Source organism: Mesocricetus auratus, unplaced genomic scaffold (genome assembly GCF_017639785.1).
Source record: "Mesocricetus auratus isolate SY011 unplaced genomic scaffold, BCM_Maur_2.0 Super-Scaffold_100010, whole genome shotgun sequence".
Classification (NCBI taxonomy): Eukaryota; Metazoa; Chordata; class Mammalia; order Rodentia; family Cricetidae; genus Mesocricetus; species Mesocricetus auratus.
In genome coordinates, this window is record NW_024429194.1 from 7734814 (window position 1) to 7753315 (window position 18502).

The window sequence follows — 18502 nt, forward strand, 5'->3', positions numbered from 1 at the left end:
GTGTCCTGTCTTAGAAGCATTCCTCTCCCAAGAACTAAAACACTCATACCAATAGAGCCTAAAGTGTCGGAACAGAAACTAACGTTAGATGGAAATGAACTCAATTTCTCTCTCTCCATTCTTCCCTATCTCTATTTATTTTCTGTGAAAACTGTTATTTCATGTTTATGTCAGAATACAGAACATACTTTCTGTTTCCTTACACTATTTAATTATATTGTAATAAAAGCACAATAGTGCCAAAACGAATTTTCAAGTGTCAAGCAAGCCGTTCACTTATTTGTAAATAAGATCCCTGGGAAAATCACACACATCACATTCACACATTCACACATATACAGAGGAGTGGGGGAGGTGAGAGAGGGAGAAGCAAGCAGCATTTTTCTTTAGAAAAGATAGCCAGTCTCTGGTTAACTAATAGCTCTATTCTTGCATTTCTAGAAGGTAAATCTTTTTTATTTATTTTTTATTTTTTAGGACATAAATCTTGATGCTCCTTTCTGTCTCCCTTCCTTTCTCCTTTCCTTCCTTCCTCCCTCCCTTCCTTTTCTTTCTTTCATTCCTTCCTTCCTGCCTTCATTCATTCATTCCGTTCTTCTCTTCTTTTTTTATGATAATTCTCGTTGGGCATTTATCTCCTAGATCAATAAAAAATGAAACTTTCTATGCATCCTTGAAACTAGTTCCCTGGACAACCACCTCTGCCTTATGATCAGCTCTGTAGCACAGCATCACCTACTATGCAGCAGAGCATCAGCTACTATGTAACACAACATCAGCTACATGTAATTCAGTCTCATCTACTATGTACCACAGCATCAGCTACTATGTAGCGCGGCATCAGTTACTGTGTAGCAGCACACTTTCATTTGGGGAAGAGTCACTTCATAGAATAGTCATTGAGGTAAAACAAAATACTAGAATGTGAAGATCCAGGGCCTTGAGAATTTCCAATCCATCCTTCTGACTGCAGGTATGAACATGTAACCCATCACAGCAGAGCCTTCCCAGGTTCCAGATGCCAAAGAAAAGACAAATCAATTCCTGTGTCACTGACTTCCACTTTCTTTGTTCTAATTACAGTGGCAGTGGGAGTACTGTGCCTACCTTAATTGTTAGACATGTTTGTTCTCTAACAATGTCATCCTAAAATTAATATCTAGTTGGGGCTGGAGAGATACATGGCTTGGCAGTTAAGAGCACTTGCTGTTCTTCAAGCAGATTCTAGTTCAACTCTCAGCACCTCCCTGGAGCTGCTCAAAACTACCTGAAACTCTGTGTCCAGAGCATCCAGAGCATCCAGTGTCATCTTTTAGCCTCCAAGAGCACCTGTACACATGTGGCATACATAGAGAGACATGCATATATACACATAAAAATAAAAAATAAGTCTTTAAGCCATGAACACCTAGTTATCCATAAGCATTTATATTCTAATTAAGTCCCTTGGTAGTTGCACTTCTAACTTCCTTTAATGGTACAAGCCTAACATAGATGACCCTAGTAAAACAATGGAGCTCATTGCCAGCCAGTCTAGACAACCTTTGAGCTCTAGGTTCACTGCTAAACTTTGTAACAAAGTAATGGAGAATGACGAAGGAAGAGTGTCAACCTCTAGCATCTGTACATACTAGGGCTCAGGAGCAAACACACCTGTAGACACATCTGCAACACAGAAAGAAATAAAAATATAAAGCATTAAGAACAGCAACTAGGAGGAAGGCAGGGATGGTTCAGTGCATAAAATGCTTGCAACATAACACAAGCATAAAGACCTAGTTTGAACTCCCAGAACACGAGTAAAAGCTAGGCATGGAGGAGAGTCTGGAACCCAGAGGCTGGAGACAGGACAGTGGAAACAAGGCAGATCCTAGGGCCCGCTGGCCAGAGCTCCAGAGTCGGCAGGAGACCTCATCTCTAAAAACTAAGAGCAATAGCAGAAGACATCTGATATTGACTTTTGGCCTCTTCCCATGTGCTCAGAGGTGCAAGCAGAGGAGAGGGAGAGTGAAGAGAGACAGAGACAGAGAGACAGAGAGGTTTATATAGGAAAACACCTGTTAGAACACAGTAAATATTCAATAGTTGTGCAGAGGCAGAAGGAGAGAAATTAATTTCTATCTGGAGATCTCAGGGACTTTAAAATCAACAGTATTTTATAAATAAGGAAATTAAGTGGGACAAGGTCATACACTCACAGAAAGGCTGTTTTGTACATTTATGAATCTGTGGGCACCAAGGTCCTCTTCTCCCATCCACCCGTCTGGAGCTCTCCAGGTTCAGAGAGGCTTTTCTATCTGTTGGTGTGGAGCCTGGAGCAGCTCAGGACAGGAGCTGCTGGGGACCCTTCTGCCACCCTTTGGAGCCTGAGAATGAATGAGACTGACAGTAGCAGACAAGCTCAGAGCAACTTGCAGACTTTCAAACCCCTGGGCCAGTAAATGCTCTCTGCTTCTTCTAAGCTTTGGGCTTCCTGTCCCAAGAGAGATCATGCAGTGCTTGAACTGCAAGGCAGATCTTATAATTCTCAGCCATGATTTTCTCACTCCTGCCTTGCCTACTCCCTCCTCTTTCCTTTCCTTTGCTGCCCAAAGAACAAATCCCTTGGAGCTGTTTAGCCAGAGCAGGCAACCTTCAGCATTTAAGGATAGCTAGGTTCCCTTCAGGTGAGTTTGGATCTGCTTAATGGAAGGATTGTCCTCCCCTCCCTCCAAGGCTGCATTCTGTTGGTCTGTTCTCAAAGCTTGCTTTCTTTCCACTTAGAAAAATAAAAGCAGAGTCCCGACATTCCTGGAGCTTTCTGTATCCCCACCCAAACATGTTCCAGTTTCGATTTATTCAGAATTCTGAAAAAACCAGAGCCCTCGGGAGTTGCAAGGTCGGTGCATACATATGTATGGCCTTATCAGCGCGGAGGCAGAAATTCCATGCGCTCAGAAAGCTCTAAGTCAGAGGTGGTTGCTAGCTGGAATTGATTTCTTCGTGCTGCTAAGGTGACTTGTGTGACCTCACTGTTGAGGCAGAAAGGGTCATATTTACTCAATAACTGATCTATTGGCTGTAGGCAACACAACTCAGACTTCGTCTTTCCTGCCGAGGTGGCTAATAGCTGAGTGAAGCCATGGGAAAACCTCCATCTAGAAACCTGCAATGCCCTCTGGCCCACAGCTAATACTTCAAGAGTAAAATACAGTTAGGCCTGCTAAGGTCCTTGCTCATTCTGGGTGCAGTGTGTAACCAGGAACAGCCAGAGACTGCAAGAAGCAATTTATATCATGGAACTTTATATCATGAATTTATAACAAGAATCAGAAATATTTTATGTATTCAGGTGTGTATGCTAATATATCTATCCCCACATTTAGTGAGAACTGAATGAATATGCCTAACGGTGCTTCCTTGATGAACTTACATGCAGCTACTAAAGTTGTTTTGCCCAGCGGTGGTGGTGCACGCCTTTAATCCCAGCACGCAGGAGGCAGAGGCAGAGGCAGACGGATCTCTGTGAGTTCGAGACCAGCCTGGTCTACATGAGCTAGTTCCAGGACAGCCTCCAAAGCCACAGAGAAACCCTATCTTGAAAAACCAAAAGAAGGAGGTATGCTTTACATTCTAATAGGGGGTTATCTCTGCAGGATCGTTTCGAGTGAGAGAAGTAAGGGCCAGCAAGACGGGTGAATATCACAGCCATTTGTGTTCAAAGAATGGAATTGGAAGGTGTGTGAACATGTGTGTGCATGCATACAGACATGCCTGAGGGCTCACATGTCAATATGAAGGGATTATTTGGGGAGATCCACAGGGAGCTTGATCAGAGGCTGGAGTGGTGGTGATGAGTTATGAAAAAGGCCAGCTTCTTGATTCCTTACTCTTTTACACCATTTGAAACTTTGCTACCCCTCCTCTGCACTGCCTATTAAAAACACAAATAAAAAACAGTATTCCAAAGTCTGACTTTGATTTAGAGCTTAGAAATGAGGGCATTAAGATTTCATATTCCCTTTCTCCTTTCGGGGAGAGGCAGGCCTCTTCCATCACTGGCACTTGCCTTTGAATGAATAGTATTTTTAGATCTGTTCCCCCTAGAGCCCAAATCTCACTGCGTTAAAGCAACCAGGGAAATATAGAACCCAAGTTCTGTATCCTAAATGGCTTTCAGTCATGGAGAAACTACTTTCTCCCTAACGTTTCTGTTTATAGCTGTGGGAGCGTGCACTGAGGTAATTTCATCTTTTCTTCCTGCTAGATTAAGGAAAGGGCTTAATCTTTTCTTTTTTTCTACCCTGTCCCTCTCTAAGAAGGTTCTGTTGTCCCTTCCTCAAAGGGAGCATATATCTGAGAACAGCTCTAATGCATTTCTGCTGGAAAAAGCAGAACGGAGGCACTTGAGGCCGCTGTGCAAGTCCATTACCCCAGAAATAGATTAAAGCAAGTTTGCTGATACCCATTGGCCCAGCATTCTCCATCTTACCTGAAAGAACGTGCCTCTGTGAGGGGGAGACAGATGTTCTTACCTCATCCCCCTGACAAACTAAAGTGAAATAAATAAAGACAAATAAAAAGGATGCCTTCTGGGAATTCGCCTTGTTTCTCTCATTCTGAGTCACATATTTTGGATAGGTTCTGGGTTCTTTTATCTCCTCCTCTCTCTGGCCCTCTTTCGACTCCCCCAGCACTCCTGAGGGCACTGCTGAGGACTGTGGCTCTGAAACAGCCGCTCATCCTGGGTGAGCCGTGAGGCCTTTTGTATGAAACTAGGTGCTCACCTCGTAGTTTCCCTGTAGGCCCAGAGCCTAGGCAGGGCCAGCAGAAAGGAACAACGGAAGCATCTGAGCACCAGGAGAGAGCCTGCTTGCGCTGCTCCTCTCTGTGCCCCTCTCTCCTCTCTTCCTTTCCTACTAAGGGTTCCAAAGAGCAAAGGATGAAGTTCAGTGTTGTCCCAGTTCATGCTTAGAGAGAGGGGCTTGGGAGAGTTAAATATAGTTATCCAAAATTCACTTGCTTTGTAATTACTTTAGTTATTTGTGTGTGTGTGTGTGTATGTGTGTGTATATGTGCGTGTGTGTGTATGTGCATGTGTATGTGCATGTGTGTGTGCATGTGTGTATGTGCGTGCGTGTGTGTGTATGTGTGTGTGTGTGTGTGAGCCCGTGAGCAAGCATGTGTTTAATGTGAAGGTAAGAGGACTGCTTTAGTGAATAGGCTGTCTCTCTCTACCTTTGTGTGGGTTCCAGGAATCGGAGTGCCAAGTCACTAATTCAGGAGTCCATTTCAAGCAGTGGTATCTGAGATTTCTTCCATTTAACATAGGAGTCAAGACTAGAAGGTGTATTTGTCAAGTCTAATAAGAGGATCTCAGCAGGACAGTCTCTTCCAGACTCCATAATGCCTTACGAGACACCTCAGGCATCAGATGTGAGGGACCCTGTCATAGACAGAATTTGAGATCACAGGAAATAATAGTTCCTTGGCATTAAATCAATGGCTCTCAAACCTGGTTGCACAGACATTTCCTATGCTTGAAATTTCATCTTACCTGAGTAGGTCGGTGAAGTCCAAGCGTGTGCATCACTGGGGATCCTGCTGTGTGTCTAACTCAGCTGCACACTGCTGCTTCGGGGTCAGGCTTGTGGGACTGTCTCAGTACCGCCTCCCTAGTTGGAAAGACCATTCAGACAGACTTCGGCAATTTATCACTCCCTACAGTGTCTACACTGTGTATCACTTTACAGAGCACAGAGCACTCTCTCATCACAACCCTGGGCAGCAAGTAAGACAAGGTATTTTTTTATTTTGCAGATGAGAAAAACTGAAGTAGCAAGAGATTTGCTGAAGGTCAGTTGACAGTGCCTCGGATAGAGACCCAGTACTTCAACGAAGACACTTGAGGCCCCTCTGTAGTTGTCACTATAGCATCATGGCTTCCTCCAGACATGACCTTCAAGATGATCAGCCATGGTACTGAGTCCTAGAGTCAGGGAAAGCATGGAGCCTAGATGTTGTGTGATAGAGTTTTCCTGAGGAAATGCAACATCTGTTCACTCCAGAAATTCCCGGGAACCCACCACAGGCCAAAGTAAGGATTGCACCAAGGTCTAACTCATTGAACCAGTGTTTTGATTTTTAATTTCTTTGAGAGAGATACTTGAAGCTTTACTGTTTGAATGATCTATAATTTTTTATCCCTGTCCATTCAAACACCAAAGAAACAAAAATTTACCTTTCAATTTGAAGAAGACACTCACTGAATATAAACATGACAAACCTTATTTTTAGTGTTTCAATAATGTTGGATTAATTAGTTAATCATTGCATTCCTTTAGATTACTGTTTGTTCTAACCCAAGTAGCAGGCTAGATGTATGTGTCAGAAATGTGTGATATGATGCAAACTAATTAAAACCTTCATAATATTTTTTATATTTGCAGAGGGTATAATCCTGATGAGGGGTTTTCACTGTTAATAACATGAGCATGGTTGAGGGGTTACTTACAAGGAGCAGGGAAGACTCCACAGCAGTTGTGTCACCGAAAAGCCCACCCTAATATAGAAGATCCGTGGAAGCTGCAGCAATGGACCTCTGAGCATAGCTTGCAGGCAGACATCTCTTCTCCTGGTGACTCCTGCACTGTCAGAGAATTTCTCCCCTCTGCAGCTGGGTTGCTCAGAGTCTCCAATGTCTCCAGCTGGCTGGGAGGGGCCCTCAAGAACCTCTCAAGTTCTATTCCCTTAGACTTGTGACCTATTGTATAACATCCTGGCGCTCACTCCCATTCTCCGCCTCTCCAGAGGGAACATTTCAATATAGAGGAAACTACAACACCATACTGCAACTAAGGGGTACTACTCCTTAGTTCTTGATACAAAGTGACTAGCAGGTGTGTGTGTGTGTGTGTGTGTGTGTGTGTGTGTGTGTACACGCGTGAAAGTTAGTGGAGGAGGAAGCAAATTAAGCAATAGTGGGAGCATAGTCACCATCAAGGAAACAGGCAAGGCAAGATGTACAGGGAAACGTGCGTCTCCCATTTGGAGCTTCGAATGAAGGCAATGAGGTTATTACAAGTGAGCTGCTATGTATTTGGAAGCCTGCCCACTGCACTGGGAAACAAAGCATGGCAAGTGGCAGCCATGTGAATCAGTGAGGTCACCTTGGATGGTCTTAATGAGTGTGTCAGCCAGCCTGTGCCTGTTTTTATCAGCGTGTGTGTGTGTGTGTGTGTGAGTGTGTGTGTGTGTGTGTGCGTGTGCTAGTTGGCTGTTAACGGGATACTCAAGCAAGCAGGAGCCCGTGCACATGTGGTGTAAGCAGAGGGAAAAAAAAAGAAACACCCTGAGAAGCATTAGCATAATTATACAGCCAGCCCGTTTCTTACCTCGAGGTAAATGCAGGCGCCACAACCTCTGTCTGTTGTGACAACCATTCAGGAACAGAAATGGGATACACAAGGGAAAGTTTCTTCCTCTCTCAAATTTAACCTCTCTAGCCCCTCAAGCGTAGCTAAAGGTTTGCCTAATGCCTGCCTGCAGACTAGACGGAAGCTCCAAATCCAAGGCCCAATCTGCTGGGAAGAATGACATGTAACCTGTGAGCTGAACAAGGGTATAAACCAGAAGGTGTGCATCAGTGCCTGGGCGGGGCGATTAGCATGCAGCTGCTCCGACTCAGGTGTGACCCTGATGCTTAAGGAGCTGGAGGGAATCCAACCCGCAGCTTACAGGACAATGCTATCTCCTCCACTCAAAATGGCTGTTCTCGGGGCTCCAGGGCCCTTGGAGCACCCTTCTTCATAAAGACACACATGGCAAAAACTCATGTCTCCTTGCCTTTGAGCCAAACACCCTTGGAAGAACTCCACCTCCGTTAGCTCGTTACTTCCAGAAGCATCTTTAACTTCCATTTCTGACTGCTTTAAAGACCCTAAAATGAAGGGTCGCATACATTTTTTTCACATACTCCTTCAGTCACTAATTCAGACAAGAGAGTTTATCTGTGATTACCATACCCATTGGCGTCATATCTGCCTTCCCCTTCTCTTTGTATAGGAAAATATCCAACCCAAGCTTCTAAAACCAATTCACCACTCAATGGCAAGATAGTTTCTCCAGAGCCTTTGATCCATTGAAGCCTGCTGGGGTCGAGCTTCTGGAACTCACCGTGCAAATGAGTCCGTTGTTCAGGGCAATCTTCATTCAGAGGGGCTTGGATGGCATGAGAGACTCTGCACGTCTTACAAGTCCTGATGATAATGATACTGCAGACCCAGGAACCACACCGCTGAGTACTGCACCGGAAAACCTGTCCGTGAACAATCAGTTCTTGCAAAAGGAGTTCCTCTCCTTCCTCCCACCCCAACCTTTGAATGCTCAGAATCCTCATCTTGAGGCAACTGTTTGGGGGGATTTGTTTGTTGTTTGTTATTTGTTTTCAAGGTTCATAGTTGTTAACACTAGGATAATTTAATAGAAAACAAACCAAATTCATGTGGGATCAACAGTCTTTGCTTCTATTGGACTGTCACCTGGTGAAGAAAATTGCTACAGCAGATACAATAATAGTTTGTTTTGTAGAGGTCCCAGAGGCAATGGGCTAGTCCCCTGGGTGCAGGCTAAAGTAGATTCTATGTTATGTGAGGTCCAAAAGGTTGGCTACTAGAAAGAAAATGTATTATTGGAGTTACAAAAGAGAAGTCTTCCATGAGGGTCTTCTTTCAACAGGCATTGTCTGTGCCCCAATGCCTTGTTCCCATCCTTCCCCAACACACAAGCATGTGCGCGCGTGCGCGCGTGCGCGCACACACACACACACACAACATTTATGTGTGCAAACACCCACAGACACATACCACATCTCCTAGGCAATTTCCCTGGGCTCATTTAGAAGGTTCCATTCCACCATCTGTTCATGTCATCCACTATCTACCCCTTCCTTCTCAACATCCCTGAGCAACAACACTATAACAACAGTAATGGCCATGGTTCACTCTTTCACACTCACCGCAATAGTTTGAGAGAGAGAGACTATCGCTACTCTCACTTTGTGGACAAGGATTCTAAGGCATAGGAACGACAAGAAATTGGCCCCAGGTGACATGTGACATGCCTAATAAACAAGGGTACAAACACACAGTCTGAGATCAGAGTCCATGATTATTGACCACCACACACTGTTTTTCATTCCTTTTATCGCTCTATGCAGACAGACAGAGAGTATGAGAGAGAGAGAGAGAGAGAGAGAGAGAGATAGAGAGAGAGAGAGAGAGAAGCTTTATTACCCTTTTTATCTTTTATAGTGGATGGCTCATTAAAACTAGAGCCAAAATAATTAGCAACCAAATAAATTAGTTTCCTTTCCAGGAGAGTGTTTCCCAGCACTCCCCTGAGGTGAGGGGAAATATTTGCATTCTGTCCCTGTTGGTATGTGCAGTGAAGTGTGCTCTCCGGGGACCAACTGGATCCTGGGAGGAGGGCAAGGAAGAAGCAAGGCAAAGTTGAGGCTTCTGCAGTAACACGTGTTGCCGCTTCTTATTCCCTCACATCTGCACAAGTCCCAAACTCCGTTTAGAAGTCCGTGCTGGTGCTCCCTGAACCCATCATAAAGATACCAGCTCCGCCGTTACTCGTCTGGATAACCGTGAAGAATAAATATTAGGATATCTGTGCATACCAATTGTGCACACGCATTGTAAGCTTTTCTATGCTTCTTCTGGTCTACGCATTTTGTCATTACCTATTCCTAGAAGTGTGTATACTAATTTTGACCCTTTACATACACTTCTCTATGGATATGCTTCATTAATTCACGACCCTGCCTTTCTCTAGCAGGTTAACGTGAGTGTCTTAATTTTGTTTCCTGGGACTGTGAAAAAAAAAAAACCAAAACCTTGAACTAAGGCAACTTAAGGGAGGAAGGGTTTATATGGCTCACAATCCCAGGTGCAGGTTCTCTGTCATGGGGGAACTAGGGCTTCACATTGGAGTCACCAGCAAGAGCAGAGAGCAGAGGATCTATTCATGGACAACAGTGCTCAGCTTGAACTCCCCTTTGCAAGGCCCAGGAAATGACACCACTAATGTCCACAGTCAGTCTTCCTACCTCAACCCGATTAAAGAAAATCCCTCACAGGCATGCTGACAGGCCAACCTGATCTAGACAAGTCCTCACTGAAGCTGTCTTTCCAGAAGATTCTAGAACATGTCAGGTGGACAAGACTAGCCACCACAGTTATTACCTTTGGTCAACCACACTTCAGTTAATCTGTACCAGCAAAAGCCAGGGTACATGTTCTCTTCTGTGTCACCTGAACATCCACACCACGACACACTTACCAATGATGCCTTAACTTCGTCACACCAGAACAGAAGGACAAGGACACTGGGCAAATGGCATAATAGACTAGTATACATTTAGGATCTGTACATCTAGGCCAACAGACTTGAAGTTTGGTGAAGGTTTGATGAATCATCCTCACAGATAGAGGCCAGGACTTCCTGTTAACTTATGAACTGTAGACACTCGTCCCCCACAGTCAATTATGGACTGGGGAAAGAGCTCCAAAGAAACTGTCTAGAGTAGAAATCTACCCCAAGACCCTGTGTTGTATAGAACCTACGATGCTTGAAAGACTGGGTCAGTTGTGAGCATTTACACGATTGTTCAGACTGGAAATATCCTAACAATATCCATAAGACCTACTTTTAGACACCAAGATTTAGGACAACATTTGGAAATGTTTGTTCGGGCTAACCAAATTTTCTCATCAGAGTGGCATGTCTTGGTATGATATATCTTGACTCTACTAAGACAAACTAGGTCTTCTTCAGCACACTCATCAATAAACGGGAGGAATACAGCCTGAAATACACAACCAACATCTGGGCAAAACAGACAACATCAAGGCAGATAAAGGTTGTCATCATAGTAAAAATATGTTATTTTGCCATGGACCTTAATGTTGACGTCAGGTGACCATTACTCTCGGTCTTCCCACATACTAGGCCTTGAGAAGAAATGTTGCCATGTCCGAAGAAGGTCATTTTTCCTCATACTCTAATGTGGGAACCCATGTCTGTGGGACTACAGTTGGAACTAGCCAACTTGTCCAGTTCATACCTGAGAGGGTGAGTGTGGATTAAGAAAGGGTAGATAAAGACATTAGGAGAAAGACACAGACACAGGATCGAGTCATGAGGAAAATTCAGTGAATACTGAATGCCCCAAGTTTATTCTTCAACATTCTTAAGTATCCCAACCAAAAGGGGGAACATGGCAGAAGGCTTCTATTATCATGTATAAGGAGCAAACAGACTTACTTCCCTTCATCCTCCAAGCATTTGGTAGCCACACCTTCAGAGACAAGAGTAAACACACCTGAGCCAAAGTCTGTTGTTACTTAGATAAGACGTCCTTTACCAAGGCCAAAACATCCTGAAGTAGACAAACCTTAGACCTTTAGGTCTTTTGACTTATTAAGGACAGTTTTGAACTCTCTGACCTTGAGGCAAGATGAATCGGAACCACCTTTATGGGCCCCAACACTCTAAGGAGCTTCTCTCTAAGCACACTTAAAATGACATAAGCATCCCTTTCAGGTTGACAAACGCTACACGAGACAACATGAGATGAGCTCATCAATTAGGACCCATTCTGCAACTTCTGCCCTTTGATGCTCTCATTTCCTACAAACACCTTTAAAACGACACATGAATACCTGTGTCTAAACCCTTGATGCTTATGAGCAGACCAAGTTGAGAAAGTGGCCTGTAGAGTGTTGTCTTCCAGCCAGCCTGGTTCCAGAGACGCATCAGTCCCAAATAAACACACAGGAGGCTATATTAATTATGAAGCTGTTAACCGTTTGCTTGGTTTCTTACTGGCTATCTCTGACTTAAGTATTTAATCCATAATTGCTAATCTAAGTATTTCTCTTACTGGAGAAAAGGGTCCGTACCTTTTATTCCTATGGCGGCTACGTCATGACTGACTCTGCCTCTCTTTCCCAGAATCTTCCTTGACTCCTAGTCCCACCTATCTTGCTTCCCTATTGGCCAACGGTGTTTTATTGACATATACACAGGACTTCCTCATCAGTGACCCATGAAGCAGGCCCTATATCTTGCTGAGGAGCTAGTACCCTAGCATGACACATACTCCTCTGGATTCTCTGGGTGAGAAAGACAAGGAACCTCAGCATCTCCTCAGAAAGGACACTGTGTACGAGAGATTCTGGGCTGTGAACCCAAGAGCCTCTGTGTCCTGTGGTCTTAGGGGGATATAAGCAGATTGATGAACCAGCCTTTCCACCACTGCCCTTCACGTGTCTCTCTCTCCCTCCTGTTGATTGCCCACCCTGCTTGCATCCAGCAGTCTGAGATTCCTACCGGTGATCCAGCTTGCTTCCCTCTCCCACGTGCTTCCTGAATCTCAACACTAAGTTATCTGTGATCTCAGCAGCTCTTAACCTCCCCTTTAGTGGTTGTGGCCAGCTTCAGATGAGTTCATTCAAATGGGAACAATTTGTCAGTAGCTTTGGTCTTGTTTTGTCTGATTGCGAGTCTGCCCCCACCTTGCCTTTTTGGCATCCATGGCATATGGTAGGAACTCATTAAACGCTGTGTTGAGTGAATACATAAATGGAAATGGAACACGTTTGACGAGTGAGGTTCCTTTTCCTGAAGTTTAGGCAGAAATAAATGAATAAATAAAAAGGGATGAAAACCCCGAGTTTTCATCAAGTGATCATTTAGAACAAATTTTATGTTAAGGGTGAGTGAGTTAATTATTTGATTCAATCATCAAAACAAACCTCCAAGGTAGATAACACTATAAATACATGCATATATGTACACACACACACACCACACACACATATACACATACTATGTAAGGAGATGAAAACAGAGTCAAGACTAAGGGCAAATATTTGAAAGTGGCACAGCCAGAGCTTAGAGCCCGGGTAACCACACTTCATAGCCAAAACTTTCAGTCACCAATTTCTGCACACTTGACAAAAGAGTATTTATTTAGTGATTCTTCCTGCCTACAAAAAAAAACCCGGATATTCATAGTTACAGTAGCCTGTATTTTTTCAGAGTGCTCATTGGCCTCTCTAGCTACCTTGCTAGGTAGTATCTCACTGGAGTTTTGAGAACTTCGGTCCTAACTAATCTCTTAGCCAGACTGAGGACATTAAATTTTCTGCCTCTAGTCTCTGGCCCATGAACCTCACTCTCATACTATCCAACTTCAAGCTACAATGTCCCCTTTCCCATCAAGCCTGTCACATAAAAATAAACACACATATATTTACAAAGAAGAGTCAACCCAGGGCCATTGAATGGCATTGGATTTACATTAAGGCAAATTTGACAAAAAAATATTATTTGAAGTGTATCTGTCCTTTCTTTATAATGTATAGAATATAGCCTTGCAAACACTCACCAATTACAAGTCTATTGCTTCAGTAGGTGGTTTGGCTATATGTGGGGTGAATATGAGTATACTTTTCCAATATTGTTATTAAAGTATTTCATGCTTCTAAACTCTAAGATCACAAGAGAGGAATACCAAATCCCATTTAAATAGGGATTTAAGATCTTTCATTCTCACTAGAAAAAGAGTAAATTTAAATTTTTTTATTCTGGTCAATTAAAAGCACCAGTGCTATAAAACTCTCGAATGAATTTCTCTTTGGGAAGAAAATAAATTTAAAGTTAATAAGTGACTGACTGAACAGATGTGAAATGAATTTTACAGCCCTTCCTCCCAGCCAGTGCCAACGCACTGCTCATCTGGGGACAGGCAGATACTCAGAGGCGCCGTGGAGAGTCGGGAAGGGCAGCGGCAGAAAGTGTGTGATATCTGAGCGAGAATGCGTCACACTTGGAAAACAGGCAGAACACTTGATACCTCTTTGTCAATGCTAAACAGAGGTTTTTGATAATTAACTAACTCCAAAAAGTAGATTATAGGTTCCCCATGGGAAGTTAAAATGCAATCCGGGGCTCTGTCTCAGAAGCAGACAGTTGTCTGGTATGAGCAGGGTCCAGGGTCCATGGAGTCCCACATGTACACCACGTTCAAGCTTCCACTATCTCAGGCCCAGTCACATAGGTTCCACATTTCAGCATGACAGGACTCATAAAAGGAAGGACAGGAGACTCCTCTCTACACGTGTGTCAAAATGCCCTTCTTCCCGGGCCTTCCTCCTCAGCTCCCTTCCTCCTGACCCACAGGGAGCTCTCAGGGATGTCTCCACTGGAGTTCCCGGAAGTTCTGCTAAGTTCTTCTGGAGCAGCACTTCCTGCTTCCCGCTGGGAAGCTTTGCTGAAGTTGTCCACATGTTAGTCACAGACCACCAGCTGAACTGTGTTGAAAGGGTGTGTGAGTCTTCAAAATTAGATTAAGGAAGCATGCGGTCTTCTATAAATAATTTAACTTACAAAGTTAGCCAGCCACTGAATCAAGGTCGGATTCATATTTAGAATATGCCGCATTAATGGGCAATCACTATGTGGCAAATGCTACATAATCTCTTCATTCACAAAAAATATTGGTATGAGTGACTCCTGATTCTCTCCTCACTCTTAACAATTACCCTTATACATTCTTTTCCTGAAGCTCAATTTTAGAGTATTCCCCTGTTCAGTTAACATGTACTAAAGCCGTAAGCACAGGCATCTGTACTGAATTCTGTGAGAAAATATCCAACATCATTAACACCTAAACTCTCCATTCAAGGGGTTTGCAAGTATAGTGACTGAAATCTCTTGGCTTTTGGAGAGAAAGCCATCAGAGTTTAAATACCAGCTCTGCTTGCGAGCCTTGGACACGTTTGTCCATCTTCCTGAGCTCTGACTCATTTCCATGTGAAGTAGAGACGCTTATAATGGCAAGAGGTAGAGGAGGCGGGGGGCCACAGAACCCAGCACAGAGAACAACGGAACCGCAGACCCACAGGCACGCGTTGAAAATGACAGCTCAGTGTCGGCTACGCGTGATGTGGAACCAGACGGCACTCAGCCCTGAACATCAGGCATCATCTCCCAGGCAATGAGTATCTTTCAGTGCAGGATGAGGGCCCTGAGTAAATGTGTCCCTCAAACAAATGACATCTGTGTCCAACATGATAGATAACCATCATGAAGGAAACGAGAGGCGTAGGGGACATTTGAAGGCTGGCCTCAAAAGTACAGGGTATGAGGAACACAGGGCGTGGAGCATGTGAGACCAAGGGGAGGCAGAGGGGAAGGTGTGGAGCTCTTACCTCTTGGCACGGCTGTGCTCTCCTGTTTGGTTGACTCCCAAGGTTCACATAAGACTGGGCCTATCAATACTCTGCCATGGAAAAGAGATGGGCTCATGGGATCCCAGCTCTCCTGAAGATTTGTTCATAGATAATGGATATGGAGGAGAGCAATAGCTTCAGTGTAGCCATTGGCAGTTTGCCCATGCTCACCCATATTCCTTGTAAGCAACCTTAATGAATCTCAATGAGAAGTAGATAATTAAACCTAATGACAACCACATGCAAAATGGGACCATAGGTGGGAGCCTGGAACAGATAAATGCCATTGGTAGCACAACAGGTGATATTCAAATGGAGGGTTATGGTTCTTGCTAATAATGGGTGGTGAAGCTAATCTTGGTCAGTGGTTCACAGTTACACTGTGTGTCAACACTAGGGAAACTGCATGAGAGGCCTGTAAGAAGTAACGGCATTATTATCTGATAGCTGTCCCTAAGGGCGAAATCCTAAGCAGAGTCCAGGCAGGAGGAGAAGACACTGAACCACAGGAGCTGTGAGAATGAGTTGATGAGGAAGCAGAAATGATGAGAGCTGGAAATTGCTGGGGTTGGTAGGGTAACAGAGCTGTCAAGGAGAAACCGGCTGAAGCCAGCGACTGGGAAAATTCTAGTCACCGAAGTCCAGGGATGATGGAGTTTAGAGGAACAGTAATGAGACCAATCTTGCCGTGTCAAGACAAAGATGCTAAGAGAATCTTTCAGTATGACATGTTTCACTGGACACTGGATGTGAAAGACAACGTATTAGTGTCAAGGTTGGGGTCACCCCACATACAGCACACAGGTGGAAAGATGAAGCAGATGCATGTATCAAAGGGAAGAGGGGAGGATGGAGGAAAATAGACACTGGTAGAAACAGCCAGTTAGTTGTGCAGAAGGCTAAAGATGAGAATCACACTACAGCTCCATTCCATCAGGAGAAAGATTGTTGTTAAAAACACACTAGACTTAGTCAAAACAGAAAGTGGGGAAAAAATAAAACCAGGATCATTCATTTGAGATGCTACATAAACAGAGAAAACTAAGAACAGTTTTCCTAGATCAACCCAGCATTAAGTACAAGATCTTGTTGGCATGTAAAAGAATTTACGTGTGCTTTATAGCATTGATCTCAAAGTCACACCCCAGTCGCAGCTCCTCTTATCAAGAAAGAGTTGACAGCAATGCTGGTGGAGAGGCTCTGATACAAGAGGGACCCTTCTGCACAACTGGATTTCTGGTGGGAGATAAACTTGTACAGCCCCTGTGGAAATCGGTACAGAGGTTCCTTAAAAATTCTCAGAAGTAGACCTGCAATATGGCCATGCCACTCCAAGGCAGGTTTTTCACAGGCTCTAAGCCCAAGCACAGAGATGTTTACATACACACCCGCGTTTAAGGCTGTGCTAGTCCCAATACCTAAGAAAGGCAACCATCCTAGATGTCCATCGGCAGATGAGTGGTATGCGTTCATGATGAAAGTTAATTCAGCTGTTAAAAAAGAATGAAACCATGCTATCTGTAAGAACACGGAGCTTGATGTCACTGTGTTAAATGGCATATGCTAGGGCTGGAATGACACATGTTTTCTGTCATATGTGGATCCTAGACAAAGTATTGTGGGGTTTGTGAGTGTGTGTGAGTGTGTGTGTGTGTGTGTGTGTGTGTGTGCGTGACAGAGAGAGAGAGAGAGAGAGAGAGAGAGAGAGAGAGAGAGAGAGAGAGAGGGCCATCAAGAAGGGTACATTGAAGTCAAGGAGTAAGAAGTGAATAAAAGTACAAGAGAAAATGTCATAGTGAAACTTGTTACTTTGCTTACTGACTTTAAAAATTAATTTAAAAAATAAAATAAAATCCCACACAGGGAAAAATGCAAAAAGTAGGCAAAAAATTCTCAAAGCTTAAACAGCTGTCCAAGTAGACTAGCTCTCTGTAGAGTGCCATGTCCATGGAGAGGAATAAGGTGAGTAGAGACAGTCTGGCTGATATGCATTTTTCTAGCAGTCCACTCAAGAGTAACACACACACACACACACACACACACACACACACACACACACCACATGGCATGTGCATGCCATGTCTAAGCTTTGCACATCTTAAGCTTATTTTAAATACACATTTAATAGGCCTGTAATAATTGTACATAACTGTGGTGTGGCATTTCAATACATGTGAACAATGAGTAATGATCAGATTAAGATAATTAGAATATCCATCACTTCAGATGTGTGTCACTTCTTTGTGTTGGAGACTTTCAAAATCTTCTCTCCTTTAAACTTACATTTTTATAAACCTGTTTTGAAAACAAAGTGGCCTGGGTCTATTTTTTTTTTTGAGCTTCCCAATGTCTCGGGAGAACAGTCTATCCTTACAACTCCTTTTTATATTTGCATTTTTACTGGTTCTAGATGGTTCTTAAGAGTCCCACTGCATTCCCACAGAGTTCACCTCCGAAGCCTCAACAATCGGAGTCAATCATTCAGATTCTGTGGGTCATAAACTTTTGAGGCCATCCATAGCCATGATTTCTGAAGGACTATACTTAGGAAAGAGAAGACAAGCTTGGGCTTACAGGCCATCCATAGCCATGATTTCTGAAGGACTATACCTATAGAAGAGAAGACGAGCTTTGGTTTACAGTGAGACCAGGTTAACCCTTAAAAAAGAAGATGGAACATTTTAGCAAATGTTTGGACTTTTTCTTACCTTTTTTATTTTTGAGATTATCATATAATCATGCTTCTCCCTTCCCTTTCCTCCCTTCAATGTATACCTTCTTGCTTTCTTTCAAATGCATGATCTTTTTTTTCATTGCTGTTGCATGCATGTATAGAGAGACACATATCCATACTAGGTCTGTATAATGTTATCATCGTACGTGTTTACAGAGCTGACCTGTTGCATGCATGTATAGAGAGACACATATTCATACTAGGTCTGTATAATGTTATCGTATGTGTTTACAGTACGTGTTGGTTTTGTCTAGGCAGTTGCTATGCTCCTCCCTGGGGAAGACCGTTTCTCCTGCTCCCACATTTCCCTGTTACCTGAGGGTTCATCGTCTTTTCTCTCTTGCTCAAGGATTCTTCCTCTTCAGCCTTGCTCCTTGTAGAAGCAAATATTAGAAAATTTCCAAATTTCAATATTAGATGCTTATTCTCCCCATCCCCCTGTTACCTGACTCCACATGTAATCGTCTCTGTGAGCATGGCCTTT

General features: G+C 43.6%; 1 long non-coding RNA gene across 7 annotated transcripts in view; it reads right to left on the bottom strand.

Annotated features, from left to right (window-relative positions):
• Positions 1–2194: 2194 nt before the first annotated feature.
• LOC121142725 overlaps positions 2195–18502 on the bottom strand; it is a 190919-nt gene continuing 174611 nt past the window's right edge. For 6 of the 7 annotated variants that reach the window (XR_005879767.1, XR_005879769.1, XR_005879773.1 and 3 more), the window contains 3 exons: positions 8155–8296; positions 5537–5654; positions 4566–5425 (listed from right to left, as the gene is read on the bottom strand). This is a non-coding gene — a long non-coding RNA (uncharacterized LOC121142725). Of the gene's footprint in view, positions 2367–4565; positions 5426–5536; positions 5655–8154; positions 8297–18502 lie in introns of those variants that run through there. The other variant, XR_005879772.1, reaches the window with a different exon arrangement.